The 14435-nt window shown below is 38.0% G+C and overlaps 1 protein-coding gene across 3 annotated transcripts in view; it reads right to left on the bottom strand.

Annotated features, from left to right (window-relative positions):
- LOC108708359 (calcium/calmodulin-dependent protein kinase kinase 1) overlaps positions 1–13636 on the bottom strand; it is a 147108-nt gene extending 133472 nt beyond the window's left edge. Inside the window, exon 1 of one of the 3 annotated variants that reach the window (XM_018246975.2) lies at positions 13491–13636. The gene's annotated coding sequence lies outside the window, so the exon portion shown is untranslated. The remainder of the gene's footprint in view (positions 1–13490) is intronic. The other 2 variants (XM_018246977.2, XM_018246976.2) reach the window with 2 other exon arrangements.
- Between the last annotated feature and the right edge of the window lie 799 nt (positions 13637–14435).

Raw genomic sequence — 14435 nt, 5'->3', positions numbered from 1 at the left:
ACACTTTCTGTCTTCATCTAATCATCAGCTACTAGCTAGCTCTCATATGGAGCCCATCTGGACAGGTTACATGGGGGAGAAAAATCACATAATAAATATATACAGAATCATAGAACAAACAGTTTAAGTGCTATGTGGGAAGGAGGTCCCTGCCCCGTAGGGCTTACAGTCTAAGTGGATGGGAGGCTAACATGCAGGTACAAATTGGAGACAAAAAAAGTACACAAGGTAAGGCATAGTAAGTATGGACAGGACTAGGCTAATGTTCTAGTGGTCCCAAAGGTAGACTCTTAGTTTTTTCTTGAAGAGATTAAGAGAGGATTCCTTATGGAGGAATTCAGGGATGGAATTCCAGAGGTAAGGAGCAGCAAGATAGAAGGGTTTGAGACGAGAGATGGCAGTGCATGTGGATGGTGTGAAGAGAACGTCGCTCTGAGAAGACGACCAGGAATGTATAGTGAAACAAGAGAAGAAATGTAGTAGGGAGCAGAAAAGTGAAGGGCTTATATGCTATCCTATGCTTGACAGGCAGCCACGCTAAGGATTTTAGTTGGGGTTGAGCAGGTTCCCTGTTAGGAGACAGCAGAAGGATCCTGTTAGCAGAGTTTAAGATTGATTGGAGGGGAGAGAGATGGGAGTCAGGAAGACCAGTTAGGAGGAGATTGCATTAGTCTATACAGGATAGGATTAGGGCATGGATTAGTGTTTTGGCTGTTGTTTGTGAAAGAAACGGGTGTATCTTGACTATATTTTGCGGAGGAAGAAACAACAGGTTTTGGCAGTATTATTAATATGGTTAGAGAAGGAGAGGAACTGGTGAAAGATGACCCCTAAGCAGCGTGCTGAGATAGCTGGGCTAATAGTCATGCCATCAATAGTAATGGTGAAAGGAAGAGAAGGGCTCGGTTTTGGTGGAAATACCATGAGCTCAGTCTTGGTCAAGTTGAGCTTAAGGTGGCGTTGGTTCATCCAGGGAGAGATAGCTACTAGGCAGTCTGCTATCTGGATCTGAACGTCAGGGGTTAGTGAGGGAGTGTCTAAATATATCTGAATGTCATTGGCATAGAGGTGATATTTAAGGCCAAATGAAGATATAAGGTCTCCTAAAGAGAGCGTTAACAAAGAGAACAACAGAGGACCAAGTACAGAACCCTGAGGCACCCCCACATTAAGATGAACAGAAGGAGAGGATTTGTTTGCAAAAGTAACAGAGAAGGAGCGGTCAGGAAGGTAGGAGGAGAACCAGGATGCAGCTTGATCACAGATATCAATTGAATGGAGAACTTGCATTAGAACAGAATGGTTAACAGTATCAAAAGCAGAAGATAAGTCCAGGAGAATGAGAATAGAGTAATGCCCTTTGGCCTTAGCAGTCTGTAGATCATTTGCAACTCTACATAAGGCAGTCTCAGTGGAGTGTGCAGGTCGAAAGCCAGACTGCATAGGATCAAGCAGATTATTGGTGCATAGAAAGTTAGTAATACGGGAGAAGACGAGACGTTCCAGCAGTTTAGAGGCTAGCGGTAAGAGAGAGACAGGACGGTAGTTAGACAAACAGGATGGGTCCAGTGTAGCCTTTTTCAGAATGGGCTTGACACAGGCCTCTTTGAATAACAAGGGGAAGGTAGCAGAGGTTAGTGAGGAATTGAATATATATATAAGTACTGGAGTGAGGACAGGAGCACCTTTAATAGAGGTGACGGGTGTAAGGCCAAAGGCCTCAGGAGTAGTGAGGACCAAGGGAGGAAATAACAATGTCCAAGTTCGCAGTACAGATAAGGATGAATCAGAAGAATGGTCAAACAGGCAACAAGATCAGTCCAGGCAGAAGAGGTTCAAGGTCGAAGTTTTCAGGCAAAGGTCGGTACACAAATATCAAGAAGTTTCACAATGAATCACACCCAGGAGTAGTAAACTAAACCTATAATCGGGCATTGAGGGAATCCCAGAGTTGCTTTAAATAGGCCAGGTTTCGGCGCCAATTTTGGACGCGCTGACGTCATGACGCCGACGCACTGACGCCAGCGTCCTGACGTTGACGCACGTTCTGACGCCGGCGTCCGTTCCGACGCCGGCGACCAATCCGGGGACGGAAAGACGCTAACGTCATCGTGCTGCGACCAGCAGGATCCAGGGGGCTGCCATCTTGGACGCCATCTTGGGAAGGACTTACGGTTTTCCTTACAACGGGATAGGATCAAGTGAGGAAGTTGTTGATGGAGAGGATAAGAGAAGTTTAGAGACTTCCAGCTCAGATATACGATCAAAAGAGTTGAAAATATAAATAGAAGCTTTAGGGGGAATGAGAATATTAGTATCTGAGGGGTGGGAAAATTGTTTATGGATAGAGTCAACTTTGCTTTCAAAGAAGTCAGCAAAGTCATGGGGGGTATGTTCATGCATTTCGATTATCTTCATACATCATTTATTTACAATACACACAAAAGGTCAAAACAAATATTAAATATTGCGATTCTAGTGATTTATCAAGTTATATCAGGGTCAAAATGGCCCTTCAATATGCAAAGCAGGTTACCTTTACTGCTTTTAGAATTATGTTGGGTTACAATTTACATCAACAATTATAATTAACCGTACATGTGGCTTACACCTCAGGGATTTGTGAGCAAAATGCCATCATTTTTAAGATGTCTTTATCACTCTCAGCAAATGACCAGTCCAGACAAACTAATTGTGTCATTGGCTTTACTACATTTTCTGCCAAGTAATTCCATCAATGAAAGAGAACAGTCACATGGAAATAAATTATCTTTACACCTAGCTCACTCTACTGGCTTATAATGTTATGTTAGATTCCATAGCAGAGTTTAGCGTAAGGGCTTATTTACAATCATAATGTGCAGTACAAAGCATAGAAATAGAGGGGAAATTTCTTTCGTCCACATACTATTCAAAAATGTACTTGAGTCTATACAAAATCATTTGCCTAGTGCCAAAATTCTTGCTGTATCTGCAATGCAAAGTGCCAATTAAAAGACAAAGGCAGCACTGGAATTAACACACTTGTTGATGTCTACCTCTGTGTACCCTACCCTAGCCCCAATAAATTGCACATTAAGGTGGTTATTTATCAAAGGTTGAGTTTTAAATGTTTTGTAAGGTTTATTATGCCACGAATAAACGCACAACTCAAATGTTTTCCTATTTATGAAAAAACTTGAATCAGTGAATTTGGGGTAAAAAAACCCTCAAATACTGGAACTGATCGAGTTTTCGGAGAAGAAAAAAAACCTTGAATCACTTGAATTAATTGAGTTTTCGAGCAAAACCCAAAAAAAAAACCCCCGAACATCATGAAGGCTACAAACATCTTCAAATTGTTCCAGGGACCTCTGCCATTAGCTTCCACATGACTATGACAGGTTTTAGCTGAATTGTCGGATTCAAGCTATTTCAAGCTTCGGAATATAATAAATCTTAAAAAATTCCAGTTTTTAAAAAAAAAAACCTGAAAAAAAATTTACTAGAAAATTCAAGTTTTGCCTGAAAAATACCCTTAAAAATGCAAATTTTTCGGATAAAGAAACAACTCAACTTTAATAAATAACCCCCTAACATTCCCAGCACACAACTTGCCTCCATATTGACTCCAGCAATTGCACACTGGTAAATCAGGTGCCATTGAGCACACATTACTCTGATGGGACCTACAGATTATGCTGGAAGTCTAGGAAGTACTACTGCATGGTGGGTAAAAAAACATGGCTGATTGCAACATGATTTTACACACTGCAGTTCAATCATATACAAGTCTCCTTTGTCATGAAATTGAAAAAAATTAGAATACCTCTGTATTCTTTGTTTCTCCTTTTTGCCACCTTGTAAATTATTTCACAGTGAAAATAAGACGGAGCGATTCCACTGTTACAACAGAGAATATCTGTTAGCCATCTGTGTAGTCTTGGCTTATCTGTATACTGAGCATATAGCGCAAGATGGCATGTGAATTTTTATGCCTTCCAAAAAGCATCTCAGGAGTTTATATTAACTGCCTTTGCTTACTAAGCAGCAGAATTTCAAAATGCTACAAACAAGTAACACAAAGAATGGGTGCAAATGTAAAGTGTTTGTATTATCTGCATGAATAACATTGAAACAGAGAAAAAAAATATTACTTATTTCTCATTCTATTACCTATATGATATTTTAATGTAGTAAAATATGTCCAATTTAACCATAACAATCAATCAGATCTTGTCTTTAAACAGCTAACAAGTAAATACTACCTGGTTTCTGCCAGTCTGATCCCTTCACCTGGGGCAATGTGTATTTGCAATGCACTGCCATTCATGCTGACAAAGCTTGCACAGGGATCCAATTCTCATGTTTCATTGTTTTTGTGCCTATACTTCTTCTGCCTGTATTAAATCTATCCAATCCCTGTGTATTGTATAGTTATGAGCTATGCAAAGTGCTGCTCAGTCTGGTAAATCAACTGAGTCATCAATTACCTTGCCAGAACATGGATAACTGAAAATTCTGTCTGCAAGAATGAATCCTTTTACACAGAAAAAAGCAGAAATGCTACCAATTTGAAAAGTACAACCTAATAAATCCAGGAAAATGACTTAACAAAAGGAATGTGAGGATGCATATTTGCCTTATATCACTATTATGTCAAAAAGTCTTACCTCCAAAGTCTCTTAATAAATATATATCAAATAAAAAAAGTATATACAGATTTGGGATCTATTATCTAGAAAATAAACGCCCTTTCCATAATATGGAGAACCATGCTGTAAGGCTAAGCATTTAAACATGAATTTTAACTCTATAAAAGTATTGTTTTACTACATATGTAACATAGTAAGTTAGGTTGAAAAAAGACACACGTCCATCAAGTTTAACCTGTTAAGTCTATATATAAACTGCCTAACTGCTAGTTGATCCAGAGGAAGGCAAAAAAAAAGGAAAAATACCTTCTTAAAGGAAAACTATACCCCCCAAACAATGTAGGTCACTATTAAAAGATACTGAGTAAAACAGCTCATGTGTAAAACCCTGCTTCATGTAAATGAATCATTATCATAATAATATACTTTTTTAGTAGTATGTGCCATTGGGTAATCATAAATAGAAAATTGCCATTTTAAAAAATAAGGGCCGCCCCCTGAGATCGTAAGATTCACTGTGCACACATACAAACCACATGTAAGGTCACATGAGCCAATTAACAGACAGAGTTCTGCCTTTTGCTTCCTCACTTCTTCCTGTTACAGTTAAGTGTTGTAGTATTTCTGGTCAGGTGATCTCTGAGGCAGCACAGATAGAGTCACGAAATGGTGGTTCAAGGCAAGAGATGTAAAAGGGCAATATTTATGTAAATATATATTCCAGTTTGGTAAGATTCTTAAATATGTCATTCAATTTGATATAAACTATCTGTTGCTTAAGTATTCATTTTGGGGGTATAGTTTTCCTTTAACTCCAAGATGGCAATCGGATAGTCCCAGGATCAACTTGTACTATAAGCTATCTTCCATGTATTCCCTCACTTGCTAAAAAGCCATCCACCCCTTCCTAAAACTTTCTAATGTATCAGCCAGTACAGCTGATTCAGGGAGAGAATTCCACAACTTCACAGCTCTCATTGTAAAAAACCCCTTCTGAATATTTAGACAGAACCTCATTTCTTCTAATCGGAATGGGTGACCGCTTGTCAGCTGGAAAGACCTACTGTTAAATAAAGCATTAGAGAGATTATTATATGATCCCCTTTTATATTTATACATAGTTATCATATCACCCCTTAAGCACCTCTTCTCCAGTGTAATCCCAACTTGGCCAGTCTTTCCTCATAGCTGAGAACTTCCATTCCTTTTACCAGCTTCTCTGGACCCTCTATAATTCAATAATATGCCATTTGAGCGCTGGAGACCAAAATTGTACGGCAAATTGTAGATGGGGCACATACAGTATCTCAAATATCCTTAGGTTCAAATTTAAAACATCATAAATATAGATGCTGGTGCTCTTCTCAACAGTCTGATACCAAACACACATTGAAATTACAAAACTATGTGGTATGTAGAGACCCGAAGTGAAAATATTGCACATAACATTTTTACAGGTGAAAAGAACATCAAGATTAATTCAGAATGTAATAATATCATATTGAACATATTTAAACTAGAATTTTATGGGAAAAATAACTCACATTGTCACAACAAAATGCAATCAAAGGCCCCCAATAACCAGCCTGATAAAAAATCTAAATAATGATTCAGAAGGAACATTTTAATTGCAATATCTAACTGCTGCAGCGTGACTTCATATGAGCCTCTATACAAGCATCTGTGATAAATACACACAGCACGACCAGGGGCAAAACTAATGTAAAACTACAGTATTATCAAAGCTCTACAAATACGATACTGTCAATTCTTAGACATTAACAAACATATTAGCTGCTGTTTAAATAAAATAATGCTGTTACGTTTACATGATATTCTAAAAAGACATTAGTACCTTAGTAGATGATTTTTTTAAAGCTCAGAGGAATCTGTTCAGAAAATCCCAGTATTTTGGAACACTCCCAATAAGCATAGAACTTTTCCAAAGGACTCTCTTTTCAAGTTTTTACCTGGAAATAATAAACATGCTCCAAACACATGCAGGTCACCTGGCTATTGAATTGGGTGTGCTCCACAAGTATGAAATGGAGCTTTGAAACAACATTGGTAATGTTAACCCTTTCAGATCTTTTGTTCATGTGAACATTGCTAAAGGGCAGACATTTTAAACAGAATTGTTACAAAAGTGTTTCGTTCTCTTCTGTCTCTTTTTACAGCTGAGCTTTCCAACCCCAGTCTTTGCTACTGTACATTTTTCTATGCTCAGGGACAAGCCAATTTGCTCAAGGTCGAAAGGAAGGAACATGTTCAAGAAGCTGATATTTTACAACTTTACTAATCCTATTCTCATCCTAGAGCAAGGATCTATTCTATTGTATACATTATTGTAAATTCTAAGACTTAAAACACTTGAAAGGCTTTGCATGGTACTAGGAAATCACCACAATCTCAGTGCACTGGATTCCCAGGTAACATGGATTCTATGATATGATTAGACATCTGTAGTTGGATTTAAGCATAGTCATGGGGTGAGCTTCAGGGATTATCTGATATGATAAGCAGGCACCTGAGCTCAGGAAGATATGACTAAGTTTGTTACATGTGCTGTCAGACTGCTGACTAATTATTTCTGAATGCAGAGCACTTGACATTGTGCAGCAATAGCTGTCCCAAAATACTTTTTACCGCACAGCAACATATCTGGAAGTAGCTAGACTTATACATCAAATGCAGAGATTTGCCAGCAAGCAAGACTGAAACAATCAGGACAAATGACAAGACAGATGCTTTTGCCCTGTAGCTTTATATAATGAACATCTCAGCATGTCAATAACATGCCTATTATCCTAACAGTATTGTGACAAAAAGATGATATACCATCACTCTTACAGGGGATATATTTACAATAAATGGGTGGCTAAAGTTATAGAATAGCCTGGTATAAGCAACTTTTCAACTGGTCTTCATTATTTATTTTGTATAGTTTTTGAATTTTTTTTTGCCTTCTTCTTCTGACTCTTTCCAGATTTCAAATGGGGAGTCACTGACCCCATCTAAATAACAACTTCTCTGTAAGGCTACAAATGTATTGCTATTGCCATTTTTTAGTATTCGTCTGTCTATTCAGTCCCATTCCTATTCACATTCAAGTCTCTTATTCAAATGAATGCATGATTGCTAGGGTAATTTGGACCCTAGCAACCAGATTGCTGACAACTGGAGAGCTGCTGAATAAAAAGCTGAATATCTCAGAAACTACAAATAATAAAAAATGAAAGCCAACTGCAAATTATCTCAGAAAATCACTCTCTACATCATACTAAAATTTAACCCATAGGTTACTAACCCCTTTAACGTGTGCAAGTGCAGATAGTACTGAGAAGGTATGAGAATAAATGGTGCAATAAGCAAGAGCCACTGCCAATGAGCGTTATAATCCTGATTGGTTACAGTAATTCGTATCTAACTATCTAGTATCTGTTATACAATGACTGCTGGGAAGTAATTTGCTTCAGATATCCTCTTTTGTCTCTATTTATTTGTTTATTTGTTATTATTCAGATCGTTATACAGGTATAGGATCCGTTATCCGGAAACCCATTATCCAGAAAGTTCCAAATTATGGAAAGGCCGTCTCCCACAGACTCCATTAAAATAAATGAATTAAATTTTTTAAAAATTATTCCCTTTTTCTCTGTAATAATAAAACAGTACCTTGTACTTGATCCAAACTAAAATATAATTAATCCTTATTGGAAACAAAACCAGCATATTGGGTTTATATAATGTTTAGATGATTTTCTAGTAGATTTAAGGGATGAAGATCCAAATTACGGAAAGATCGTTATCTGGAAAACCCCAGGTCCCGAGCATTCTAGATAACAGGTCCCATCCCTGAACATATTTATTTGATAGTCTGTAGTCACACTTACAAATTTTAAACAGGGAAATTTAGAACACATCCCCAACAAACTATATATCAAATATGACAGGGTTAGATTAAAAAAAACATTTGAGGTGTTGACAATAGAAAAAAAAGAACTGTACTAATGCAGTATCCATATACTGTAGCTTTTAGGGTTTTATTTAAAGAATTATGGTTAGTTTTTAGAGATTTCCTAGAGGCATTCGTGGAATTTCCTAAAGGAATTAAGATTAGCCTGTAGGCCGATTGTCTTCTCCACTGGTGTATTCTTGAAGTGACTAAAATTGCCCCGTCTCCTCCCATACACTTATGAAGGACACAGAAAGCACCTGACTTCAGGTACATTGTTTTAAGAGTCAGAAATAAACAACAGAAAGAGATAAGCACATACTGCATCTCTGATGGCCAAGATCTTCTCAAGGAACATCAAGATTGTAATTGCTGTAAAATACAGACACCAGTGTTCCGCAAGCCTTTCATTTTGGTCACTTTGTAGTAATAGTAACTGCTAATGGTCAACTGCAATTATTGACAAGTTAAAGGAAACCAATTAACTTGTTAAGAATGTCACTTCACTGGGAAAGAGTCAATATGCTAGTCACTCCCATGACATTGTTCCTCCAGCAGCACTGCACTACCATCTAAAAATCTATATTTATTTATTATTATTTTTTAATCACATTTGCAGAAAAAACAGAATGTAAAATGTAATAGTTCTGCCCCTTTAAGTAGTGATTGAAAAAGGGGGTTCAGCAAAACTGTAGAAATGTCCCTATTCAAGTGCATTTTTCCTACTTTGAAGCCTATCAGCCTAGAAAATAAATTTAGCAATCCAATTCACCTAACATGTTGGCACCCCACAGTGAAGAAGAATGTGCTTGTCCTTTAAACCATGTAATTAGAATTGCAGTGATCAAAATGCCTAATGTACCATTACCTGAATATATCTTTTTAAATGTTCTGAATTCTCACAGATTACACACAGGTACAAAGTATGAATCTTACTGACATGCACAGTTAAGAAAGTCATCAACTATCAAGTACAATCTTATTAAGTAACCATGCATAATGGTTCCAAATGCAGGAGAAGCAATCATACCATATTTTCAGCAAAAGAGTCCTATTGGGATTATTTAGTGCTTACATATTTTTTTAGTAGACAAGATGAAGCGATCAAAATTACGCAAAAACCCTTATCCATAAAGTCCCAGGTCCTGGGCATAATACTAATAATAGATCCCATACCTGTGATCTTATTGGAATATTTTAACTAGGATAGCCAAATAATAAACTTCAATTGTTCCCTTGCCTAAAACTCGTGTAGTGCGTTAATCGCAGACTGACTCAATTTTATTTGGATTATGTGGATGAGTTTCTCTCCTGATGAAGACGACAGGCCCACACTACATATAATCTGGAATGCTATGTGCACATTGAATGTGTCCTTCATAATAAAGATCCAATTCCTCCCTTATTTTGTCAAGGCTTTATTAACATTTTGTTGGTCTAAATTTGTTGGATGCCCTAATTATTTGGGATTTAATGAAATACAAACCCCACCTGTATATTTTAATACATAGACAAAACCAAACATCTTCTCATACCCCCAATACTAAAATAAATTAGCCAACCTAAATCCCTTTTAAAAAATGTATTGTTTTAATGATTTTTTAGCCTACAATACAATTCTCTCGACGTGTGTTTGTTTCAAGATCTACACGGGTGGCCACAAGCCTGCAGTTTTCCTTGGCTGGCAGTTTCTTAGTCCTGGGCAAAATTGCATTTTAAGTGTTTTGCCATGGTAGCTGCCCACATGCAATACTGGATTATTAAAGCTAATTAAAGCACACAGAAAACACATTCATCAACTTGCATCTAACTATTATACAAGCCAATGAGACATCTGAGTGTGTTTGTGAGCAGTGAAATCCAATTACACATGCAGTCATTCCAACTCTTGCATACTAAATGCAAATCTGCATGAAACCGCATATACCAGCTACACATTTTATGTTTGATTAAATCTTGAATAAGGAGGGAGTTGCTTACTTCCTGGAGTCTGGCATATCAGCTTAGGAAATTGCTGCAATTGAGGAAATTCTGCACAATGGCAATATTTTGCTATATTCTGAAAATAGTCATAGGATGTGTAACAAGTAAGATGTTGTTTGTTGTCTTAAGCTGAAAATCAGTGTTTTAAAGTTGTTTGCATCACTTGCCTCTCTTCACGATTTCTAGTGACCATAAATATATTATGCTTAAAGAATAAACTCTATTCTTTTTTAAATGCAGAGCCAGGTTTATTTTCAGGAGTCAATGGTACAGGGAGGAATTACATTATCCTTTCATATACAGTATTCCCCGTTTCTTTTAAATGACAGCAAAATGGTGTCAAGTAGCACAAAGGTTAATTATAACCAGACTAACAAGTTCAATGAGATATCTGGGGCCACATTAACTGACATGACTTGCCCATATACAACACGAACCCTTTATCTGGGAGAAAGTGCATAAACTCCAGGAGTCATTAGTAGAATTGCCATTTGTTCTACAGCAGCATCCTTCACCTTCTTAAATGACTATAGTTCCATGAATATGCAAAAAGCAGCCCCAGCAGAACACTGCTGCTGGTAGTCCATTTTGCATATATTAATGATGACCCCTGTGGCAGATATGGGTGCGCTAGTACAGCACCTCATACCATTAAAAGGTGATGTTTTACAGTTTCTGGGCTCTCTATGTTAGTGTGTTTGTAGGTGAGATGTTTTATAGACATAGAGTGGGACTATAAATGTTTAAACCACTCTAACAAACTATAGTACACATGATCAACTTGCATGCTGCAACAGACCTATAAGCAAAGGTTTTTCCCTGCGAGCATTACCTTGGTGCCAGCGATTTTCTTAGCAACACATGATCAACTGCCATATGTTAAAGGCTGCCAGTTTGACTACAATTAGAAAACACCTAAGGGTTACTGAACTAGAAAGTGCAGATTTCTACCATAACTGCAATATTTATATATGTATCCAGCATTTTCATGCATTATATGGTTTCCCTGACACAAAGTGGGTATGGATACATACAAAGTACCACTATGCAACTATGTTACAAACATCCTAGGAAAGTGTCATTTTCACACAACAAAAATCACTGGGGGTTATTTATCAAAGTCCGAATTTATCTCAATATTTTCTGAAAAAAACTCTGAACCGCACTGGTTTTTTGGACTTATTTATTAATGCACTTTCCCGACAATTTTGTTTATGAGAAAAAATCAGGAAAAATCCGTTTTTCACAATTTTTTCGGATGTTTCATCCGATTTTCATGATTTGTTTCGGATTTTTCACCCAAAAACTCAGGGTATTGCCAAAAACCCAGCGCACATGAAGAAATCATTGGGACTTCTCCCATTGACTTATATGCAACCTAGACAGGTCTGAGATGCCGGATTTTCAGATTCGGACTTTTCCATCCTCGGGGTTTAATAAATTCTGAAAGATTTGTGATTTTTTTTTTTTTAAAAAAGTCCAATTTAATAAAAGAAAAATAAAGAATTTTTCGTGATTTTTGCATTCAGAGTTTAGTAAGTAACCCCCTATTGTGATATGCACTGATTTGCACATTTCTATTCAACAGACAGACAGAAATGGTTGATTATGAACGGATGAACCTATGGCTGGATTATGACAAAGGCTCTGTGACAGCAGCAAAGGGGAAAAAGACAATAAACCCACCACAAATATAAAAACAATGTGAAGCAAGGTCTCTCCTCCAATTACAGCGGAAAACTTGAAAGTCATGAAAATCACTTATTTTAATGTACAAAGTAAAAAGATTATTTTCTAAACTTCCCTTATCCAAAGTGATACAATGTGGAACACTACCATAGAAAGTTAGCCCTTTCTGCGTTATTCATGTTTTTTCATTTGGCACAATCCTCTTTTAACAGAAAGGAAAATGGGCAAAGATCGGGCATGCAAACATCCAAAGCCACGAATCAATAATGGAGTGGCTATTTGCACATTCTCCTCGCAATCAGATGTGGGAAATCCCACAGTGTGTCACACACACACATAGAAATCCCACAGTGTGTCACACACTCACACAGGCAGAGAGAGAGCTTCCCGGCACTTCCTCGGTGTGTGCACTCCACACTGTGTCCCTGTGCCTAATGAAGTAAGAGTGTGCTTATTAATGAAGTGTGAGTGTGCTTATTAATAAAGTGAGAGTGTGCTTATTAATGAAGTGTGAGTGTGCTTATTAATGAAGTGTGAGTGTGCTTATTAATAAAGTGAGAGTGTGCTTATTAATGAAGTGTGAGTGTGCTTATTAATGAAGTGTGAGTGTGCATATTAATGAAGTGTGAGTGTGCATATTAATGAAGTGTGAGTGTGCTTATTAATGAAGTGTGAGTGTGCTTATTAATGAAGTGTGAGTGTGCTTATTAATGAAGTGTGAGTGTGCGTATTAATGAAGTGTGAGTGTGCTTATTAATGAAGTGTGAGTGTGCATATTAATGAAGTGTGAGTGTGCTTATTAATGAAGTTTGAGTGTGCTTATTAATGAAGTGTGAGTGTGTTTATGAATGAAGTGTGAGTGTGTTTATTAATGAAGTGTGAGTGTGCTTATGAATGAAGTGTGAGTGTGCTTATTAATGAAGTGAGTGTGCTTATTAATGAAGTGTGAGTGTGCGTATTAATGAAGTGTGAGTGTGCTTATGAATTAAGTGTGAGTGTACTTACAGGGCATCTGCTGTCACTCCCCAGCCCCTCTGCTCTATAGGAAATCATGTAAAAGCGACTGACTCGACCCGCCTGACAATAGAAGAAGTAGTTGTAGTGACAGGAGCACCGAGGGATACGCAACCTTTAGCATTCCGACTGCTACAGTCTAACTGCAAGTGTCAGGACCCCTCTGTAGCTAAGGCTGTATGTCCGACTGTGTAGCAGGTTTCTGCTTTTCTCACCTAGATAGGAGCTCGGTGCCAGCGCCGGCTTCTGCTGCCAGTCTCCTCCCGGCTCTACAGCTCAATGTGCCTGGATATGCACTGAGCTCCACTACTCTCACCGACAGCCTATCGGAGCAACGCAAACATAGCTCTCGGACAGAAATATTACAAAAGCTTTTATGATTGGTCAGTGACAGAAGGGCGCTTGATTGGCTCTGCTCTCTGCAGTAGTTTGGGATGTGGTTTCGACAGACACTTTTCCTTCACTTTCGACCGCCCGCAGAGAAAGGGAGCAGTGGGTGGATCTTCTCCAGCTGCGGTTGCGGCGCCCACATGGCGACTGTCAATATTTTTACAGACGAGTTTCCACCATTCACATAGGAATCAATAATAATTGTCATTAAAGAAATAGTTATGTAAATGCACTTGGCTGCAGCCTTAGCACAGAGGCTATTGAACACACAAGTGCAAACGTCACACAAATAGGCTTGAGACGTTCCAGTCAACATATTGAAACAGCTCTGTTAGTTCTGCATTCCTCTCACAGTACTTCCTCCATATAACCGTCATTTCAGAATAAATGTAACTAAACAAAGTCGCTTCACGTCCCGTGCGAATTGGGAACATGAGAAGAGTGGCTCTTTTAGAAACATACCACATACTGTGTAACTGAACAGCAAAAGCAGGCATCATTGGAGTTTGCCATGTATGATACAAGGACTTTGGTAAAACCTGTACACAGTATTTAAGGACATGTCTGCTGCGAATTTACTAACAGACAGATGTGAGGTGTAGCTGCAGCTTCTCCCACTTCATTATATTTGGGGACACTATTTACCTTCTGAAAGGTACAAGCGTGCAACAGCAGATACAATTCTCAGCTTGGACAGGCTGATTAAATGATGATTTAGAAGGACTGCAAGATGGCCTGATGCAACTGCCCCATAGCACAAAGGTGACATG

Source organism: Xenopus laevis, chromosome 2L, assembly GCF_017654675.1.
Source record: "Xenopus laevis strain J_2021 chromosome 2L, Xenopus_laevis_v10.1, whole genome shotgun sequence".
NCBI classification, from domain to species: domain Eukaryota; kingdom Metazoa; phylum Chordata; class Amphibia; order Anura; family Pipidae; genus Xenopus; species Xenopus laevis.
The sequence above is the reverse complement of the archived record's forward strand: the minus strand, read 5'-3'. Positions and strand labels throughout refer to the sequence as shown.